The 23,289-nt window shown below is 39.4% G+C and overlaps 1 protein-coding gene, 1 non-coding gene and 1 pseudogene across 3 annotated transcripts in view; 2 read left to right on the forward strand and 1 right to left on the reverse strand.

Moving 5' to 3' along the window:
• OXCT1 (3-oxoacid CoA-transferase 1) overlaps positions 1–23,289 on the reverse strand; it is a 141,522-nt gene that overhangs the window by 82,096 nt on the left and 36,137 nt on the right. The gene's annotated exons all lie outside the window — the stretch shown is intronic.
• On the forward strand, positions 9,478–10,514 carry LOC114892250 (annotated as a pseudogene).
• On the forward strand, positions 14,321–14,393 carry TRNAE-CUC. The gene has a single exon. It is a non-coding gene; the product is annotated as a tRNA-Glu (tRNA).

Here is a 23,289-nt window from a genome sequence, read left to right on the forward strand (position 1 = left end):
TGGAGAAAAGGGAATCCTCCAGCACTGTTGGTGGGAATGTAAATTGATACAGCCACTATGGAGAACAGTATGGAGGTCCCTTAAAAAACTAAAAATAGAACTACCATATGACCCAGCAATCCCACTACTGGGCATATACCCTGAGAAAGCCATAATTCAAAAAGAGTCATGTACCACAATGTTCATTGCAGCTTTATTTACAATAGCCAGGACATGGAAGCAACCTAAGTGTCCATCAACAGACGAATGGATAAAGAAGATGTGGCACATATATACAATGGAATATTACTCAACCATAAAAAGAAATGAAACTGAGTTATTTGCAGTTAGGTGGATGGACCTAGAGTCTGTCATACAGAGTGAAGTAAGTCAGAAAGAGAAAAACAAATACCGTATGCTAACACATATATATGGAATCTAAAAAAAAAAAAAAGTCATGAAGAACCTAGGGGCAAGACGGGAATAAAGACGCAGACATAGAGAATGGACTTGAGGATACGGGGAGGGGGAAGGGTAAGCTCGGACGAAGTGAGAGAGTGGCATGGACATATATACAATACCAAGTGTAAAATAGATAGCTAATGGGAAGCAGCCACATAGCACAGGGAGATCAGCTCGGTGCTTTGTGACCACCTAGAGGGGTGGGAGGGGAACGCAGAGGGAGGAGATATGGGGATATATGTATATGTATATGTATATGTATAGCTGATTCACTTTGTTATAAAGAAACTAACACACCATTGTAAAGCAACTATACTCCAATAAAGATGTTAAAAAAAAAAGAAGCATACTGATCTTTTAGACAGAATTTCCCTTCTCCCGTTAAAGAAAAGGTGGCTGTGATTGATAGAAGAGAGTAATTTACGATGTCAGTAGTTTGTAAGAGAAGGATTTTTGTCCGCATGATTCTAATGCCATGTATTTCACTGACTTCTGCTATCCTTAAAAAATGAGATAACAGGGCTTCCCTGGTGGCGCAGTGGTTGAGAGTCCGCCTGCCGATGCAGGGGACACGGGTTCGTGCCCCGGTCCGGGAAGATCCCACATGCCGCGGAGCGTCTGGGCCCGTGAGCCACGGCCGCTGAGCCTGCGTTCCACAACGGGAGAGGCCACAACAGTGAGAGGCCCGCGTACCGCAAAAAAAAAAAAAAAAAAAAGATAACAGAGTATGATATAGAGAACTGCATTTGAGGTCAAAAGATGTAGATTCTGGGTTTTAGGTCTATTATCTTCTTGTACTGTGTTCTTATGAGAACCACTAAAAGCCATTTCATCTCTAAAATGTGAAAGTTGAAATTTAAGTGACGTCTAATATTCTTTCTAGCCCTTACATTTTATAAGTCTACATCAGTTGCTGGATGGTCCACAACAAAGACCTCAAAGTACACACATTAACCTACAGCATCTTTCTAATTATTCTGGATTATTGAGCCCTGGATCGATCCCCTTTTACTGGGTGTACTTTGTTAAAGGCAACACATGATTTTAATTCCATGCCACTTAGTATACCTTCAGCACTCCTCTGCACTTGTGTATATGCTATGCCAATTCTCTCCTGACTAACCAGGCTGTTGCATTTACAAGGCCAGTTTATTTGCCACTAATTTATCATCTTTTGCAAAGCTAGTTAACTACCATATGGCTTGTTCTCCTTTAGCTGAGCAATAAAAGCCTATTGAATCAGACACACTATCTATTCCAGCCAGCATTAAAAGGCACACCATGAGTTAGTGATCCCAGAGAAATCAGAGGAACCTAGTCACCGTAATAAGGAAGGGAATTACAGAACACCTGGTGGCAGATTATCAAGCCTCTCAAAGCAAGGCCCAACAAAGACCTCAACTATAAAGCCATCAGGAAGAACCACCGAACATAAGGCATTTTTTACTTTCTTATAGACTACAGCAGGATAATGGCAATCAACTAGAATGAACAGAACATTTCTAAGCCTGCAGAGTGACGCTTATATTTTAACCTTCTGGCTAAGTGACTCAAACATCATTCAGTGAGCACCTATTATGTGCCAGGCATCGTGTGCCTGTACTGGGGATACAGAGATGAATAGGACAAGGTCCCACGAGGTTCTTGCTCAGTCCTACTGGAGGAGACAAGCAAACAGCTAACCACAATATAACAAAGTAATAAATGCTACAACAGAGGAAAAGCTTCGGTGAGAAGGCAGGAAATGAGCCACAGAAAGAAGGACGGGGAGGGCATTCCAGGCAGCCAGAATGGCCAGGGCAAAGGCCTGGAGTCAGGGAAGGATGTGTTCTATGGAGGAATGTGGAAAGATGGTACCTGTGAAAGAATTTCGTGTACCTAGGAACAGGAATGGCAGAAAGAAGTGTGAAATGTTTATTTTATGGAACGAGGAACCTAACTTTGGAAGAGCTATCAGAAATGGTAACATCTAACCTGAACAAAAAAGAAATGTGATTTCCTTCATACTTCAAAAATCTCACATGAGAGTCCACCTTAACTGATGTTGCTAGGGCAGTTTCTTTTGATTACAGTGGCTTCTCATCAGAAAGAAATTTTCAACACCTTGGCAATTACATTCTCTCACTTTTACTAATTTTTGGTTGTGCACCTGGCTTTTCTAGGAGCCTGATAAAAGGCCATTGAGAAATTTGAATATATTCTAATTTTGGGAGGCTGACATATGCTAGATGCGCAAGCTACAATAATGATACATGCAAAAATGCATTTAAAAGAGATACAACCAGTAACACAAAAGGGGTCAATGAGTAATGTTTTTCATTTTTCCTCTCACACATTTCTTACTTAAATCATTTATGTAAGCCATGACTTTAAAATACCTTCTTTTTTTAGCTATACTCTCAAACTAGAAAGATTTGGAAAGTAAAACTTAAAAAAAAAAAAAAGCAGCTAATATTTCAAGTGAAACAATCTTGCATAAGCCCTAATTATCGCTTCAGTATTTGTAGGCTAAATCTATATTTGAGGTGGAAAAAATAACATTTTTTGACAAGGTCTCTGGAAGGAGTGAGGAAAGCCACTGCTATTTTAATAGGAATGACTTTAAAATCACAAGCTAAATTCTTATGACCAACATGGAATAAATTGATAAGTAGGTCAAAAATTGTTAGTTAAAATAAAGGTGAAGAGGCAAAATTAATAAATGGAATTTTTGGCCTTTTTTCCAATAAGACAATTCATAAGAGTGCATCTCCTCAATTTATGTCAGGCATACTGTGCTTTATTATTCAATAACCTTTTGAGAGAGAATATCACAGGTAAAGATTCCAAAACCATTAGATTATGTTAGAAATATCCTCTTACCCTTTCTTCCCTTCTCTTTTTTTCAACAGGATCTATGTCTTCATTTGCAATGAGGTGATTTTGTGGGAAACCATGACTGTAAGTTTTAGAGAGCTGTCTCAAAACAGTGAATCAACAGAGCACTTGACTCACACCTTATTTTAGGAAGGGGTTCTGGGGGTAAGCTGCCAGCCATGGTTACTTTCTTTCTGAGAGCCTTATCCATCTTTACTCCTGTAACTCAGAGTTAAGATGTTCCTCCTTATATATTCTACTAGCTATAGCCAATCAAGTTCTTGCCTGGAGACCAGCAGCTGGGGGATCCCTCAGGAAGCTGGGTTCAAATCCAAAAAGCCTAATTCCAGAGCTCACGTGTCAACCACAATCCTGCACATTTTCTTTCTCCCTCTTATATAACTCATCACCAAAGAACACTTGGAAATGAAATACTAGACATTCCCATTCAAATAATGATAGTAATACTTATAACAACACATAAAATCACAAAAAATACAAACAACCAATAAATATTCAACTCCCTTCTCATCAAAGATATGCAAATCAAAACCAGGACAGGACAAAAACAGGACAGCTTTTTTCACCTAGCAGATTATCCAAAAAAAAAATTAAGTATATATCCATATTGTCAATAATGGCTGAAAATGATACTTTTAAATATCATTATAGAGTTATAATTGAAATTACCTTCCTAGAGAACAATTCAGCAATATTTATCAAAAGCTGATAAAATGCTGAGGCACACACCCCAAAAATCCACTTCTAGGAATTTCATCAAATCATCATACATACACTGAAACAAGGATATTCACTATAGCATTATTAATAATAGCGAGGGAAGAACAACATAAAAGTATAACAATAGAGTTATTAATATAAATTTGAGTATAACTACTAAAATATCCTCTTGGGGAACATTTAGTGACCTCCAAAAACATTCTTAATGTTTTACATAATGAAAAAAGAATATAAAATATGATCCTAATTTTATAAAAGCAAACATATAAGTAACAAACAGGAAGTAAGGAAATCAAACCAAGAGACATCCATTCCATTTCTTCCCTCAAGGCCGTTGGTTCTATGGAAGATGTGTCTCCACACCCCATTTTGGCCCATCCCCACTCAAATGTCCTTAGACCTGTGAGCCAAGACAGAGTGTAAAATACCTGAAGTCTTATTCTTCATTTACAATCCACCATATATAAATATCTACAGAAACAAGGCCTTAGCCTTGTTAGAAAGGGCGTCTTTGAGGTTAGAGCCACAAACCATGCAAACAACCATCAGAATCCCATAGCAATTACTATCTTTATCATTAAATTTAGCACCCATCGCTCTATATACAACTTCTAATTTCAGGTTAGTCCTATCTCAGCAACTATATTGTGGGATCATCTAAGATAATCACTGTGTCTCATATAGCAATCTTTATCACTTGTAAACTTAACAGTCACGTTTTAACTATCTTCCCAAGCAACTCTGAAGGGGGTAACTTGTAGATTTCATAAGCTATGAACTTGACCCAGTGTGCAGTTAGAATGGCTTTCTAGCTAATTGTCCATTTTCCACATTTAAGTGAAATATTGTTTGTATCTATACATGGTCACACATGCAGTAACTTCTTGAAAGAATGAAACTTTTATTTCCTTGTGAAAGTCAGAAACACAGGACTAATAGTTCTTGGATATTTGGACAAATACAAGAAATCAAATATGAAATTCAACAATGGCTCAGATTCAGAGTGTGAACAAGTCCACTATATATTCTATATGAAAACAAAAACAGGCAATTTGTTAATCTTCCAAGTGTTCCAACCAGGAGAGCTGGTTAATACCAAAGAATGCAACTGCTGGATTATGTGGTAATAGTATGTTTAGTTTTATTGGAAAGTGCCAAACTGTCTTCGAAGGCAGCTCTACCACTTTACGTTTCCACCAAAAAGGAAGGAGAGTTCTTGTTGTCCACATTCTCACCAGCATTTGGTGATGCCAGTGTTTTGGATTTTAGTCATTCTAATAGGTGTGTATTGCTATCGAATTGTTTTAATTTGAAATTCTCTAAAGACATATGATGTTGATCATTTTTTCATCTGCTTATTTGCCATATGTATATTGTCTTTGGTGAGGTGTCTGTACAGATGTCTTGACCATGGATTGTGCTTTTGGTGTTGTATTTAAAAAGGCATTGCCAAACCCAACCAAGTTCACCTGGATTTTCTCTTATCTTTTAGAAGTTTTTTTTTTTTTTTTTTGCTGTACGCGGGCCTCTCACTGTTGTGGCCTCTCCTGTTGCGGAGCACAGGCTCAGGACGCGCAGGCTCAGCGGCCATGGCTCATGGGCCCAGCCGCTCCACGGCATGTGGGATCTTCCCGGACCGGGGCACGAACCCGTGTCCCCTGCATCGGCAGGCGGACTCTCAACCACTGTGCCACTAGGGAAGCCCCTAGAAGTTTTATAGTTTTGCATTTCACATTTAAGTCTATGGTCCATTTTGAGTTAATTTTTGTCAGTTATTTTAATAAAGGAAATTTAAATAAGGAATTAGAGAACTAAAAATGCAAAAAAGAAGCACTGAGGTGACACAGATACAGTAACTGCAAGAGCAGCAAAAGAAAGTGGTTGAACTGATGCTTAGGAAAGGGGCTGCACAGAGCTGGGACCCAAACTGCTGTGAAGATGGCATGGGGCAGCTGGTGCTGGTATCTCAGAAGGTCATAATGAGTGTGAAAAAAAAAAAAAAAAGAACCACTGTCACTGCATGCACTTTAAGGATTCTTATGTCTTTGTTAAGAATTGGTCCTTTTATCATCATGGAATGTCTTTCTTTATCTCTGGTATTTTCCTTGCTCTGAAGTCAGTTTTGCTAAGATAGCAGATCTTAAATGTTCTCACCATAAAAAGGAAATGGTAATTATGTGAGGAGCTGGAGATGTTAGCTAACACTATAGTGGTAATCATTTCATAATATGTAAGTGTATCAAGTCAACATGTTGTACACCTTAAACTTATACAATGCTATATATGTCAATTATATATATCAATAAAGCTGCAAAAAATATATATAAAAGCAGGTTTCTTATAGACAACATATAGCTGGGTCTCATTTAATCCCGTCTGAGAGTCTCTGTCTTTTAACTGGTATATCTTAGACCATTAATATTTAAAGTGACTACTGATAAAGTTGGATTAACATCTACCATAGTTGTTACATTTTCTATTTGTTGTCCTTGTTTCTTTTTTGTCTTATCTTTTTCTGCCTTCTGTTTTGTTTTTTTTTAATATTTATTTGGCTGCGCCAGGTCTTAGTTGTAGCACGCAGGATCTTCATTGACGCCTGCAGGATCTTCAGTTGCGGCATGCAGGATCTTTTTATTATTTTAATTGCAACATGTGGGATCTTTAGTTGTGGCATACAGGCTCTTAGTTGTGGCATGAGGGATCTAGTTCCCTGACCAGGGATCAAACCAGGGCCCCCTGCATTGGGAGCGTGGAGTCTTAACTGCTGGACCACCAGGGAAGTCCCTCCTTCTCTGGTTTTAACTAAGCTTTTTATATGATTCCATTTTTTCTCCTCTCCTAGCAGGTTCATTACAACCAGCCCTCTGTATCCATGAGTTTCACATCAGCAAATTCAGGTTGAATGTGTGGATGTGAAACCCATGGATACAGCTGACTGTATACCTCTCTTTTTACCCTTTTTAGTGGTTATGCTTGAGTTGGCAATATACATTTACAACTAATCCAAGGCTTCTTTCAGAAAACACTATACCACCTCACGGGTAGTGCAAGTACCCTATGACAGAGTACTCTTATCTCTCCCTCCTGTCCTTTAAAACATTGCTATCATTCATTTCATTCATCCATAAGCTATAATTATGAAATACATTAAAACTATTATTATTGTGAACAAATTGTTGTCTGCTGATTTTCAGTTTGTTCACTTTCTTATTGTGAGAACAGGAGTGGTGACTACTAAGCTACTTAGATGCCAGAACAGAAACTGGAAGTTCCTATTTTTTAAGTAGATAATCATTAGCAGTATTTATTATACAGAATCCTAAAATTTCTATCTTGGTTTCAAACTACTGTATAATATCATCTACATCATTTTTAACTGGGGGGAACCATTCTACCTTCTCAAGTGTGAAGACTCTCATTTCACAGCTTTCAGGAGATTATCCGATTTTATAAGTTTTAAGAGGTTAACATTTCTGAATGATTTTTAATTTTGTGTTTATGGAAGTATTAACATTGTGCTGGAGCTATACTTGGCTGAAAAATTCAATTAGCTAAAGGTCTAAGCCCCTGCCCTTAAAGAGGTAATAAATTATATTTTAAATGTTAACACTACAAAGTATAAAACAAAATACACCTATCATTCTTCACTTGTACTTAAGAACATGGCTTTGGAGGTAGAAAGAAATGTTTTTAGATCTTAACTCTCCCTTATTAGCTTTATCATAAAGCCTCTCCTTATCCTCATTTCCTTCCTCTAAAGAATAAGGATAATAAAACCTACCACACTGGGTTATTATAACAGATGACCTTATGTGCTTTGCACGTAAGTTCACAGTATAAATAGTACTTGCTGCTGCTGCTGTTGTTTTTGTTGCTTTTATCATCATTAGGCTGTATCTCCTTTATCTGCTATTGCCACAGTTGAAAACATCTCAATTATGGAGTCTACTCCACTTTGTGTAGGCATACCCTAGCTGTATCTATTCTATTTGGACCATTTTACTGCCCCTCCTATTTCCTGGGAATGAATTTTATGAAGAAAAGTTTTCCATTCTATTTTGTTCTCTCCTTATAAAATCTAGTCCTCATTAATCCACATATAAAATGCTACTTTGTACATTTAAAAATATGAACCACGGGCTCCCCTGGTGGCACAGTGGTTGAGAGTCCACCTGCCGATGCAGGGGACGCGGGTTCGTCCCCCGGTCCGGGAAGATCCCACATGCCACGGAGCGGCTAGGCCCATGAGCCATGGCCGCTGAGCCTGCGCGTCCGGAGCCTGTGCCCCGCAAAGGGGGAGGCCAAAAAAGGGAGAGGCCCCCGAACACAAAAAAAAAAAAAAAAAAAAAGAACCAACAAAAAGGAAAAGTAAGTGAAAACTTTTTGGGTGCAAACATAATGCCAAAAGCATTGGGGAAATATATCTATAAATAAAACAGCAGCTAAACTACTTTTATAGCAGGAATTGGTTTATGGAACTGGCTTTAAAATACCATTTAATACTTCCTTTCTTTCTAAAGGTCTAATTCCACTTCTGAGATGCCAATTCTCAAAATGAATGAGCTTTGTAAATTCCTCAAATTGAGAGAAATTTAAATTATACCAAAACTTTCAAACTCAACAGCCTTAATCCTGTAGCTTTTTGTAGGTAAACTGTATTTGTCTGAGTTTCGTAATATTGAATTTTTCTTCCCTGAGTTTTGTGTATGCCAGCAAACCTTTTCCAAAACTTAAAAAGAAATTCTAAACTGAAAAGAACTTTTTCAGAATGCAAGGCAAAACTTGTATCCTTTCCCATAATTATTAAGGAAACTAAAATAGCTTCTTTAAATTAATAACCCAGAGCTCCTTTTCACAGCAAGCACAGAAGAGATACTAAGTTCTTCAGATTCCTGTTTAACTTCTCTCCCATGGGATTTGGATTTAAAATTCTCTTCAAAGAAATTGAATGTGGGCTTAGTTATTCAGTGACAGAAATTAACATTAAATTTCAGATGCCAAATCGGAGAGAAGGCGACCTATACTCCTGGACATGAGTGGTCTTGGTTTCTTCACGGAATGAAGAACAGAAGAGAAAACCATTACAGGAGTGCCTCCTTATCCACACGGGATACGTTCCAAGACCCCCAGTTGATACCTGAAACTGTGGATAGCACCAAACCCTATATATACTGTTTTTTCCTATACATACAAACCTAGGATAAAATTTAACTTTTAAATTAGGCATGATAGGGACTCCCCTGGTGGTCCAGTGGGTAATACTCCACACTCCCAATGCAGGGGGCCCGGGTTCGATCCCTGGTCTGGGAACTAGATCCTGCATGCATGCCACAACTAACAGTCTGCAGGCCGCAACTAAAAGATCACACACCACAACTAAGACCCAGAGCAGCCAAAATAAATAAATAAATATATTTTTAAAAAAATTAGGCACTGGCTTGTAGAAGGACTGGGTAGAACACAAGGGAAGTTGGCTGCATGAAGATGGAGCTCTTTGCAGACGCAGCGCCTAAGATGGCTGAGAATTTTAGGCAGTTCTGCACTGGACAATTCAGAAAAGATGGGGTTCCAACAGGATACAAAGGGAGCAGCTTCCACAGGGTCATAAAAGATTTCATGATCCAGGGTGGAGATTTTGTTAATGGAGATGGTACTGGAGTCACTAGTATCTACTGGGGGGGGGGCTGTTTGCAGATGAAAACTTTAAGCTTAGACACTCAGCTCCAGGCCTGCTTTTCGTGGCAAACAGTGGTCCCAGAACAAATGGCTGCCAGTTTTTCATCACCTGCCCTAAATGTGATTGGCTGATGGGAAGCACGTGGTGTTTGGAAAAATCATTGATGGACTTCTGGTGATGAGAAAGATTGAGAATGTTCCCACAGGCCCCAACAATAAGCCCAAGCTGCCTGTGGTGATCTCACAGTGTGGAGAGATGCAGTCCAGAGGAAGACTGAATCAGGCCTTCCCTTGCTCGGGGTGATGCTCCTAGTAAGATAATCTGGATTGGCCCCTGTGTTTGCTTCCCTGCCTGCTGCTGCCCCATTTGATCAAGAGACCTCACAGATTCAGAAGCCAAGATTTTGTGTTTAGGTTTTCAACTGTAAATAAAGTTGTTCATTTAAAAAAAAAAATTAGGCATGGGACTTCCCTGGTGATGCAGTGGTTAAGAATCTGCCTGCCATTGAAGGGGACACAGGTTCAATCCCTGGTCCGGGAAGATCCCACATACCGTGGAGCAACTAAGCCCATGGGCCACAACTACTGAAGCCCGTGTGCCCTAGAGCCCACGCACCGCAACTACTGAGCCCACGTGCCGCAACTACTGAAGCCTACGTGCTCTAGGGCCCACATGCCGCAACTACTGTGTGCGCAACTACTGTGTGTGAGGCTGTGTGCTGCAACTACTGAAGCCCAAGTGCTGCAACTACTGAAGCCCGTGCGCCTAGAGCCTGTGCTCCACAACAAGAGAAGCCACCGCAATGAGAAGCCCGCTCACTGCAACGAAGAGTAGCGCCCACTCGCCGCAACTAGAGAAAGCCTGCACGTAGCAACAAAGACCCAACGCAGCCAAAAAAAAAAAATTAGGCATGATAAGAGATTAACAACAGGGCTTCCCTGGTAGCACGGTGGTTGAGAGTCTGCCTGCCAGTGCAGGGGACACAGGTTCGAGCCCTGGTCTGGGAGTATCCCACATGCCGCGGAGCAACTGGGCCCGTGCGCCACAACTACTGAGCCTGCACGTCTGGAGCTTGTGCTCCGCAAAAAGAGAGGCTGCAACAGTGAGAGGGCCACGCACCGTGATGAAGAGTGGCCCCCGCTCGCCACAACTAGAGAAAGCCCTCACACAGAAACGAAGACCCAACACAGCCAATCAATCAATCAATAAATAGAAATGCTGTAGAATTATTTTAAAAAAAGAGATTAACAACAATAACTAATAATAAAATAGGACAATTACAACAATATACTATAATAGAAGTTATGTGAATGTGGTCTTGCTCTCTCTCAAATTACATTACTATCCTGTGCTCCCACTTCTTCTTCTTGTGACCATGTGAAATGATAAAATGCCTGTGTGACGAGATGAAGTGAGGTGAATGATATAGGCACTGTGACGTAATGTTAGGCTACTACTGACTTTCTGACGATATATCAGAAGGAAGATCATCTGCTCCATGTCATCCTGGATCATCAAGCCACGTTGATGGCTTGATGTTGACGGCTGGGGATCCCAGGCGGGACAGAATTGGAGCGGGTGAGATTTCATCCACTACTCCGAACAACATGTAATTTAAAACCTATCAATTGTTTATTTCTGGAATTTTCCATTTAATATTTTTGAACCACAGTTCACTACAAGTAACTGAAGCTGTGAAAAGTGAAACCCCAGATAAGGAGGGACTACTGTACTTTCTAACAATTAAGTCATTCTTGGTTTCTCATCTTTCATTATTTCTCCCAAATTAACCGTTTGTTTCAAACCATTTCATCTAAAAACAAACTAAATAAAACATACCTTTTCCTGAGTCTGTGAAAATTCAATAAGGCAAAGCTTTCATAAGGAAGCAGTGAAAACACACCTGAAGACTAATTTATTTATACGTAACCGTGTGCTGCATCCTAAAGAAATAAGGGTCTATTTCTTGACCCTTAGCCTCTCTGACGTTTGCAGGTAGTGGTGTGCACTTAGTTGAACATGAAGCCTCAATGAGTATCTGAGGCCCTCTTTATTCATTTCATTTCTCTTACGCCCCCTAAAACAATAAATGTTACTTTCAATGAAAAGAATTCAAGGTGGATATTCAGTTCAAGCATGTTTCATCAGGGAACAAAGGTTAGTTTTCATCCCAAACCAGAATATCTGAATCTTTTGCGCCAAAGTACAAAAAGAGATAAATAGGTCATTGGCTAATCCTCCATTTAAAATATGACAGCAGAGAGTGGCCATCAATTTTTGACTGCATGCAACTTATAAACCTGTCATTTCATAAGCTAATGAAATGACAGATTTATAAGAACCTTCCTTTCTATATATAAGGGGTCCATAATGCTCACCTTAAAAGTCATCACTGCATTTGCTAAATGTAAGGGATCAACATATTTAGGTTGATTTTGATGAGCTTTAAATATTAGGTAATTTACTGCCGATTAAAGCTAACAATATATTTAAAAAACAATCTAGATTAGTTTTTTGATAATGTCCTGAGATTTTAGAAGTCGGTGGTATTATGGAATTTTAATTCCCCTACATCTCAAGAACTCTGGATGACAGGGAAAGGATAGGGAGGGTGTGCCTTGCCAGCTGCAACCCACGGGGTGGTCCTATAGTCACTGTCACTGGGCCAGTGAGGACAGTCATCTGAGGTTCATTAATCAAAGCAGCAGGAGGGATCAAGGTAAGAACATAGCACTTCAGAGCTTTAGAAAACACATCCAAATGACCTAACCCACTGACGCTCAAAACAGACCCGTGAAATAGGCAAATACACAGGAGATGCTATAGAGAAGCTGGGATTCTAAAGTGCTTATTTGTCCAAGGTCACAATGCCAGTGGGAGGCAAAGATGTGATTGGTTTTTTTTTCCTATTTCTTTTTTTATTTTGTTTTATTTTTTAACATCTTTATTGGAGTATAATTGCTTTACAATGTTGTATTAGTTGCTGCTGTATAACAAAGGGAATCAGCTATATGTATACATATATCCCCATATCTCCTCCCTCTTACGTCTCCCTCCCACCCTCCCTATCCCACCCCTCTAGGTGGTCACAAAGCACCAAGCTGATCTCCCTGTGCTATGCGGCTGCTTCCCACTAGCTATCTATTTTACATTTGGTAGTGTATCTATGTCCATGCCACTCTCTCACTTAGTCTCAGCTTACCCTTCCCCCTCCCTGTGTCCTCAAGTCCATTCTCTGCATCTGTGTCTTTATTCCTATCCTGCCCCTAGGTTCTTCAGAACCTTTATTTTTTTTTTAGATTCCATATATATGCGTTAGCATATGGTATTTGTTTTTCTCTTCCTAACTTACTTCACTCTGTATGACAGACTCTAGGTCCATCCACCTCACTACAAATAGCTCAATTTCGTTTCTTTTTATGGCTGAGTAATATTCCATTGTATTATATGTGCCACATCTTCTTTATCCATTCATTTGTCGATGGACACTTAGGTTGCTTCCATGTCCTGGCTATTGTAAATAAAGATGTGATTCTTAATCTCAGATACTGTTCACAAAAATAAAGAAAAAAAAAAAAAGAAAGAAAGAAATATACTGAGACTCCTAGAGCTTAGTCCCAGGACTTTTTCGCTAAGTGTTCTTTTCTATTCCATGACTCTACTTATCAAATATATGTGGATTATTCCCAATTGTTTAACTCCCTTCTAGACCTCTCCTCCGAGCACAACACATACATGTCCATCTTCACCTACATCACCACTTGAATGCCTAAAAAAGCCAATCAATCCTACCAGGGCTCTTGTTACTCCTCCTTCCAAAAGCTGTTCCCAGGCTTCCTCAGCTTGGTAGGTGTCACACCATTGCTCAAGTCAGGTGGGAATCATTTTACTCTCTGCCTTTCCTCTACCCCAGCATTCCACATCCAAGGCATCGACAAGTCTGATAAGATTCCTCTTCCAAGATACTGTATATCTCAATTCCACCACCTCTCCCCACTTCCACTCCACCACTCAAGTCCAAGCCACCATCACCTCTTGCCTGGACCACTGCAATAGTCTCCTCATCGGCTACCCTGTCTCCCTTCACAGCTCCATAAAAATCCATTCTATACACAACACCTAAAATCATGACCCTTTCCATTTGCACTTAAAATAAGGTGAAAGCTCCTATAAAAGCCCACTTAGCTATGCCAACATTTTCAGAAATGTTCAGTATCTCAGAAATAAAGCCTCAGTATTGTCATGGCAGGACAGTGGCAGAGGAAACATGGAAGTCAGGACTTAAACCAAGACTTTCAAATGTCCTTTTCATTAAGCCGTTCAACTTCCCAATGATCTATTCCCAGAAACTGATTTGTTTCTCAGTTTTCTCATTTGTAATATTATAAGAAAACTGCTTCTCCTCCTACCTCACCTGGTGATTAAGAGGATCAAATGAGATAATATATGTAAAAGCACTTTGAAAACATAAAGCATTACGAATATAAAGTAATATAAAACGCCTACTAATACACAAATGGTGCTCAAGCATGGGGTTTTCTGGGCCTTTGCTTACAAGAAAGAGGAGTTAAGTGAGTCTAGCTAAAATAATTGACTTTTGGGAATTCTCTGGTGGTCCAGTGGTTAGGACTTGATACTCTCACTGCCAGGGCCCCAGGTTCGATCCCTGGTCGGGGAACTATAATAAAATCCCATAAGCCGCACAGCACAGCAAAAATAAATAAGTAAAAAATTGACTTTTAACTCTCATCACTAGAATACAGTTTGGCTGGTTGGAGCCCTTTGTATTGCTTAAGAAGACTAATGCCAGATAAAAAAAACACACGGCTGCCCTGGTTAACTTCCTGATTTCAGGCTTTACCTTACCAATAAATAAGAAATAGCCAGATAACTCTTAGAAACACATTTTTGACTAAAAACAGAATAGGAGGCTAAAAGCCCTGGTTTGGAAGGCTGAGAAAATGAGCCTCACCTTGCCCAAAGTCTGTCCACAATTCTTCTCCTGCCCTCTCTCCAGGATGTGGGGGGCACAGCTCCAGAGGAGATGAAAACCCAGGGCTGCAGGGCCCTTCCAAAACCCAGGGACACAGGATGACTCCAACTCTGGACCACTTCCGTAGCTCCTGGAAATTCTTCCAGACAGCAGGAGCTGCAGCTGAGTGCCAGACCCAGGTCAAGTTGGAGAAGTCCTCACCCCATCACCCCAGGATACAGACATTGTAAGTAAGAAACTGGCCTCAAGTATGACATAAAGTCTAATGGGCAGGAAAAAGCAAAATGCTTCTAATAAAGTGAGTCTATCACTATACAATTTTATTAAAGTCAGATTTATTGACAAAGGCATTGAGTTAGTAAAGAAATTGTAAAAACTGTGGCAAGATAAGCAAGATAAACAAGTTGCTACATGTAATCTTCCTTTCTTCATGGTTGCCCCCAAAACAGACCCACCAAACTGCATAATCATTTCACTACTTCTTCACAAATTCATATTATTCAATTTAATTTTTTCATTGATTCTCTTCAAACCAGTTATCATTATTTTATTTCAGTTCTACTTAAGTTCACTGGTCCTTTAAAAAATAATACTTAGTGACATTTAATATATTCAGACTATAGAAATGGAAACTATGCCATAAATCAAGGGTCTGCAAGTTTTTATCTGCAAAGGGCCAGATAATATTTCAGGCTTTATAGGCTCCACACTGTCTCTGTCACATATTGCTTTTTTTTTTTTTTTTTTTAAACAACCTTTAAAAATATAAAAATTTCTTAGCTCTTAGACAATACAAAAACAGACCACAGGCTATAGTTTATCAACCTTTGTTGTAAATAATAATTGTGAACTAACAGCATATAGAACATATATAGTATATGCAACATGAATCAGCCTTTCACTTAAAACAAATCACACTGGTTCAACAGGCTTCCTTTTCCTAAAGCAGGTTCTAAAACTAGGAATGCTCTATATTAGAGAAGGATGAGGTATGTGTTCTATTTTTATGAAAGAAAAATTCTGCCCAGATATTTTTTTCTCCCTTCTTAGGTGGTCAAGGATAAAAGATGTTCACTAAGAACTAATGAAGAATCACTTAGAATGTACATATTTACAATGAAATTCAAAAGCCTAGGTTGATACTGTACAGACTGATAAAACACAAATTTGTGAAACCTCAGAAATTACAGACACAAAGCCGAAAAGCCAAAAGTAGCTAGAATAAAATTCACCAATCCATCAAAGAAGGAGGATGTATTATTAAAATGACTTTCTTTTAGGATCTCTGCACTAACAATAAAAAATAGCAACAAAATTCTGGAAGGATAATGCCATACAAATGACTTGCTGCAGTTGGTATTGCTACCCCACAAGGCAATGAAGTCCACTGTAGCTGAGATAAAGGAACTCTTACAGAGTTGCTGCACTGTTACCAAGCAACGAGAAATAAAATGTCAGGATTAGCACTTGATTTAATTTTTACCATCAACAAACCATACTGCTATTCTGCTATTCTTCTGGATGTAAATGGTCATTAGGCTAAGAATTATTAATCTATAAGAGTACACACACACAAAAATATGCAGTGAAGTTAATACCTGGCATTCACCAAGTTCATGTTTTTTATATTTACTGCTTCCTTGGTAGAAACAGCAAATAATAACAGAATAGTAATTCTATTACTGAGAAGGTTATTTTGTCAAAATATTCAACTAAATCTTCACTAAATACATCTTCATTAGCATTGAAATATTCTCAAATCAGTGTTGCATTTTATGAAAATTCAAGGAAATGAATGAATTGTCTTTAAATACTTTAATACTTCAAAATAAGTAGAGTCAATCACTTCATTTAGTTTAGTTGTGTAAGGATATTATCATCTGTCAAAGCAATGTACATCTGGCTGAATTTGTAGCATAAATTTATAGATATCTCTTTCAGAGTGGTATAGCAATCACTTTTTAAAAAATGAAATCTAAAAGCATTAATAAAATCCTATAACTGAAAAACTAAAAAAGAAAAAAAATGTAAATTAAGGATATTATATAATTTAACAGACTTAAAAATCAATCACTGTAAATGACATCCATAGCTCACCACATCATCCCCAAAGTTAACACTTGGGAAGGTGACCGTATTATGCCTTAGGATCATGAGGTCCCAGGGTTCATGGGGAGTTGGTGGGAAGAGGGTGTTCCTTCTTTTTGTATTGTATCAAATAGCTCTCTTACCTGCCTGTGTTTTTAAAGAACTTGTGTTGAGTGTTCAACTCAGCTGGCCTGTGTGAATGAAGTAAAGAGGATTAGGATTAAACAGGTTCTTGCTGTCCTTATCTTCTCGCTAAGGAAGAGAAGTAGAGAGCATTACCAGGTAAATACTACAGTGCAGTGAAGGGCATTGACTATATTACGCTTCACACAGTGAATGTCAAATTTGACATTTCAGCCAAGTTCATAAATATCATGTCTCCAAGTCAATCAGCAATTTGTGCGTGGGCATAAATTTCATACAGGCATGGAGCAGTGGTCGCCTGTGTATGCATGTGTGTGCTTGACATTGCATCTGTCTAATGAAGTTTCTCAACATGGTCACATGTGTTTCTCTTGGGTGGATGGAACCTTTAGGTTTTTTCCTGTTTAGACCTATTTCTTTTTTCTTTTTACCGTCTCTTGGAAAAATTATGAGTTTCTCTGTAATATCAAAAGGCATTAGCAATCTTAAGATTAAGAATAAAAGAAACTTAAGAGGAAAGGAATTATGTTTATCCTGTGCGCAGTTTCATTTTTCCTGAAGCAGGACGGAAGATAACCAGTCTCTAAAACATCGATACACTAATTGGGCCTGCTTGGTGGAGATTAAATGTTCACAGGATCCGCTGAAGTGATTAGGTTGAATGGTTAAAATCCACTGTATTCCCACATCCTAGTGTAAAGTGAGCTAACCACCAGTTTGACTTCTTCTGCAAAGGTAATTCATGAGGTGTTGTCAACACAAAGTTCTCCAAACAGGGCCAGAGAGTCACAAAAGTCAGGAGGCTCCAATCGCAAATTCACATTCTCCATTCATCTCAGAGTTTTAAAGTCAGATTTGGGCCTAGTCATCTTGTGAACTATTACAAATGAACTAAAAACAGAAATCACACTTCACACAGCCTAGGAAGAAGATACTGCCATGATTCTCAAGACACCTACCCTCATATAAGAGTCCTCGGCCCACCACCTCAGACGGAAGAAAGGGGAGTGTGTCGTCCCCAGTCGCCAGGTCCACCAGGGAGGCTCCACTGCTCCTCTTTCCACCGCCCAGCTTCCTCACCTCCCGGAGGCCTCTGCTCAACTGTCATCTCAGTGGGGCCTTCCGTTACTGACCAACCCATTCAAACTTCCACTTTGGGGAACTCCTTGGCGGTCCAGGGGTTAGGGCTCCACAGTCCCACTGCCGAGGGCCCGGGTTCAATCCCTGGTCAGGGAACTAAGATCCCACAAGCCATGCAGTACGGACAAAAAAAAAACAAAGACAGGGGCGCTTCCCTGGTGGCGCAGTGGTTGAGAGTCCGCCTGCTGATGCAGGGGACATGGGTTCGTGCCCCGGTCTGGGAAAATCACACATGCCACGGAGCGGCTGGGCCCGTGAGCCATGGCCGCTGGGGCTGCACATCCAGAGCCTGTGCTCCGCAACAGGAGAGTTCACAACAGTGAGAGGCCCGCGTACCACCAAAAAAAAAAAAAAAAAAAAAAAAAGGGGGGGGGGGAAGCAAAGACAAAAACAAAATTTATCTTTCTTCTCCTGACATTTCATGTCCCTTTTCATGCTTTGTTTCATCTCCTTAATATTTATCAATATCTAATATAATATATATTTTACTTATTTATTGCACCTATTGTCAGTCTTGAGCATTATAATGTAAGCTCATGAGGGATACAATATCCGGTGATTATCTCAAAATACTACAAGAGGAGGCAGGAGCTGGGGATGAAGAAGGGGCAGGAGTGATCGTGGGTTGACAGTCATTGGAGCTGGAGGACGAGCTCAGATGGTTCATTACACTCTTCTGTTTATTGTTGTGTATGTCCATTAGCCTTCATAATAAACATTGAAAACAAAATTTGTGATACCATTTACACTGCTATTTTCACCTTTCCTCATCCACCAATCAGGAACAACACATATCTTCTTGGCAGGATGGCAGATGTACCCCTAATCTTTTCCTCTAGTTAACCTCCTCTGGAGACACGGCATGTACCAGGCACTAGTACAGGACGCAGAAGTCACAGGTCCCAAAGCTTGGCTCTTCTAAACAAAAAGTCTTAGGATATCTTTGGAAAATAATCTTCCATATGTCCATACCTTATGACTTAGAATTATTTTTAAGGGACTGATAACCACAATATTCCTGACAGTGGCTCTCTCTGCAGGAAAGGCAGGCAGATGAAAATGAGAATAAGCAATCCGCCAATCCTTACCTTAGGTGGGTTCGTAGGTGTTCAATTTATTATTGTGCTTTATCACCCACAAAGGCTACATGCATATAATACTTGTATGCATCAAATATCATGTAATATGAACAATTCTTTCATAAGCAAATACATAAATATGCCATAATATAAAAATAATAAAAATAACTTTATTGAAGTCATGGTAATGAATGTGTTTGTCTTAACTAAAAGCTGAAATTAGCCAAAATAGCTGAAGAGGCCTTGCATAAACCTTGCCATCTTCCAATACCAGCCAGGGCACCCACCTGAAGAAACTAGGTGGGTTATTTTGTTCACAGGTAACCTCAACAGCCTTCAGTGGCTGAGTCAGATGAGCTTCCCTGACAGCACCGGCACGCCAGGCTGCTTGCAGGAGACAAAGCATCAACGGGTTCCTGAGTGAAGCACTTGCGCCCCTCCCCCTGAGTTTTCTATTATAAGCTGCTTTAAAAAAAAAAAAAATGTAAAGAATGGTAACTTCCCAGAGAAACACAGCCTGATTGGATATGCACCCAGGAGACTGGCTGAGGGGCTCATGGGAAGTTGAAGGGTTAACAGACCCCTACAAAAGCCAAATGAGTTCCACAGTACTGCTGTTACTCATACACATGGAACGCAATGCCAAGAGTTGTTCCCTGGCTGGTCTTGCACTTAAACTTGTGAAGTTTATCAGGGAAGATTCCACCCACTCAAAGAGGGTGTCCAGAAATAACACTGTCTGTCCTAAAAAGAGAAATATCTTTCTGGCATGTATGCCAATATGTGCACCTACTTGTACTATTTTCCCCAAGTAACTACCCCCAGTTCCTTAAGAGACGGGGAAAGAGACAGCCAGCCTTCACTATGTCACAATTTTGTGGCGAAACATGCAAATGGCTGCAGGTTTTAAGAATGCAAATGCAATATTCATTATCGGTTTTGTTAAAGGGGAAAACAGACGTAATTGGTTTTCCACAACTCATAAGTTTGTTTAGAACACATTTGAAAGGCAAAATTTTTCCAAAAAGGAGCAATATCCCACTTTTAGAGAAACCAGAAATAATTCATGTCAAGGGCCAATTTGGTATTCTCTTCAATTCAAGATAAATATACTGGTTTACCTCTTGTCAACTGGAGGAGAAATTATGAACCAAAAAAGCAAGAGACAGCTTTATGTTCCTTTGCCACCCTGCTTCTTCTTCTTTTTTAATTTATTTATTTTATTTATTTTTTTTTTTGGCTGCATTGTTGTCTTTGTTGCTGTGCACGGGCTTTCTCTACTTGCGGCGAGTGGGGGCTACTCTTCATTGCAGTGCGTGGGCTTCTCATTGCGGTGGCTTCTCCTGTTGCAGAGCATGGGCTCTAAGCGTGTGGGCTTCAGTAGTTGTGTCACATGGACTCAGTAGTTGTGGCTCGCGGGCTCTAGAGCACAGGCTCAGTAGTTGTGGTGCACAGGCTTAGTTACTCCGCGGCATGTGAGATCTTCCCGGACCAGGGCTTGAACCCATGTCCCCTGCATTGGCAGGAGGATTCTTAACCACTGCGTCACCAAGGAAGTCCCCTGCCACCCTGCTTCTACGTGCAAAAAGACTTTAAGATATCTGAGGGAATTATCATTAATATTTTAGATATTTATAGTTCTACCCCTCTCTTTACCTCCCATAAAACTCAAGTTATAGGGGGTAACCAGGGAGAAAGGCTGAAACGATTCAGCACCAGGGGGTGGAGTGGTGCTTTAGGAGACAGGCTTTAACCCAGATCCTGCTACTGAAAAGTCCTTCATGTCCTCATTTATAAGAGAAAGGAGATGAACTAAGAGTTCTAAAAAAAAAAAAGGCTTTGTTTGAAATGTAGGGTGTAGTCATTGTTAAAGCTCCCACTGCTTAAGATACTGCAGTACAAGAATAGACATTCAATCACCATGTTCAGGGAAGTCTGTGAAAAGCTGCACAGTTCAGAGAGGCGACACAACAGAATGAACAGAATCCAAGAGGAAGACTGAATGAATCCACAGGGCTTTTGATCACAGGATGATGCTTTTCTCAAAGCCCTCTTGGAGGCAGATGGTGAAGGAGGCAAAAAGACCATAATTGGAATAACTAGCAAGGAAAGCTGGGGGTAGAGGAATATATTGGCCCAAAACTCCCAATCTGCTTGATTCTAATAGTTAGCATTGAAATGGACTACTTCCAGAAATCCAATACCTTTCAAGATTTTGAAACACCATTCATTGATGATGATTTGAGAATATTTCATAAAATAGTGGAAAAGTGCAGACACCCCGGAATCAGTCATTCTGTGGTTCTATCCTAGCTCCATCTAGCTGTGTGACATCACATCAGGTATATAACCAAACCTCTCTGTGCTTTTAAGTCCTTATCTGTAAAATAAGGATAATAATGATTCCTACCTCATAAGACTATTGTTAACATTAAAAAAATTAACAATAACCATGAAGAATATGACTAAAACATAATAAATACTTGATTAATAGTAACTATTATTATTGTTAATATTTAACAGGCAGGAAAATACGCAGGTAATTTAAGATCTCTGAAGACTCCTGTTAAACCAGCTCATAATCATCCATCTCACTAGGACCACTGCACAATAAAGTAGGATAGGGCTACAGGAAAAGAATTACAGAGTCCTAAAGGCCAATGCTGTTAACAGAGTACACAAAACATAGCACAGAAGAGGAGCTGGAGGTCCAGGGTAGTCACTAGACTAAGAATAATACAAAACTCACAGTCCAGATAGATTTTTTGTTATCAGAAGACACCCAATCTATTCATCATCCCCAATTCCAAATTATCTTCTACATCCAAGAGCACAAGTTCTTACAATTCAACCTAAAGGCATGTGGACCTCTTCTACTATGAGCACGCAGAGGGAGCAGGCTTGCAATACTTTATTGTCTAAATTGCTGTTTTGCTTATATTCCTAAACTAGAATGACAAATTATACTTCATCTTGATCCTTCCAATTAGGCTCTGTCCAATCAAACTTTCTCCAGTGATGACAATATTCTTTATCTATGTGGATCAACACAATAGTCACTAGCATATGTAGTTACTGAAGAGAAACTGAATTTCTACTTTATCTAATTTTAATTAATTTAAATTTTAAAAGTCACATGTGGCTAGTGGCTACCAGCTGGACAGTGTGGGTATAATCAATTGGGAGTGGCCATCAACAGCACTATATTGAAAGGGATCCTAATGTGAGTCTGTGTCTAACAGGACAGAATGCTGTGAATCAGAGATGTCTGTTCTAGGACAGAGGGAGGGCAGCTTTTATCATATTTGCACGATCAATTAAAGGATTTTATCTCCTCTTCCCTTATGCCGACAGAGAACCTCTCTTTCCTAATACCTACATTAATTCTCAGACAGTAGAGAGTCACTTCCTGCTTTTGGAAGAGATAAGATTGGCTGAAAAGAACCAGATTATAAAAGAAGGAAAAAAAGAAATTCACCCAGGACAATGCATACTGCCCCATGGTACTCAGAGAAAATATACTGGTTTGTGGCAGTTTTACAGAAGTACATACAATCAAGAGAGGGTTAAACTATCAATTATTTTAAGCTACGCTATAGGCTTTTTTTCAGTACTGTTACAGATGTGTGCAATGGACAGGTCATTAAGATGATTCGATTAAAAAAAAAAAAAGATCGCACAGAGAGAGTAAACCACATTACTCATTTTAAATGCAGAAAATATACTGAAGCCGTTGCAAAAGAAACCACCCTGCCAGTGTTGAAAGTACCACATTCCCCAGCACTTTAAAAATAATACACTTCAAACACTGTAAATTAACTATACTTCCATAAAAGAGGAAGAAAACAAACAAAAAAATGAAGCCAAACTATGGCTATCTACTAAAAATAATAATAATAATAATAATATACTTCACTTTCCAAGAGAGAAACAGAATTCTAACATTTGATTATTTCAAACATATGGCAGCGCTGCCTCCATGAAATACCATCTTGGGCAAGCATATGGATGAATGAAAAAATGCCAGGTAGAATACTACCATCACAAGAAAAATTAAGAACAAATATACTCATTTCCAGATTGCAGAAGGGGTTCCTATAAAGCCCTCCCATGGGAAAGCTATCTCGAAC

This window comes from Monodon monoceros, unplaced genomic scaffold (genome assembly GCF_005190385.1).
Source record: "Monodon monoceros isolate NGI ecotype Baffin Bay Population unplaced genomic scaffold, NGI_Narwhal_1 Super_Scaffold_12, whole genome shotgun sequence".
NCBI lineage: Eukaryota > Metazoa > Chordata > Mammalia > Artiodactyla > Monodontidae > Monodon > Monodon monoceros.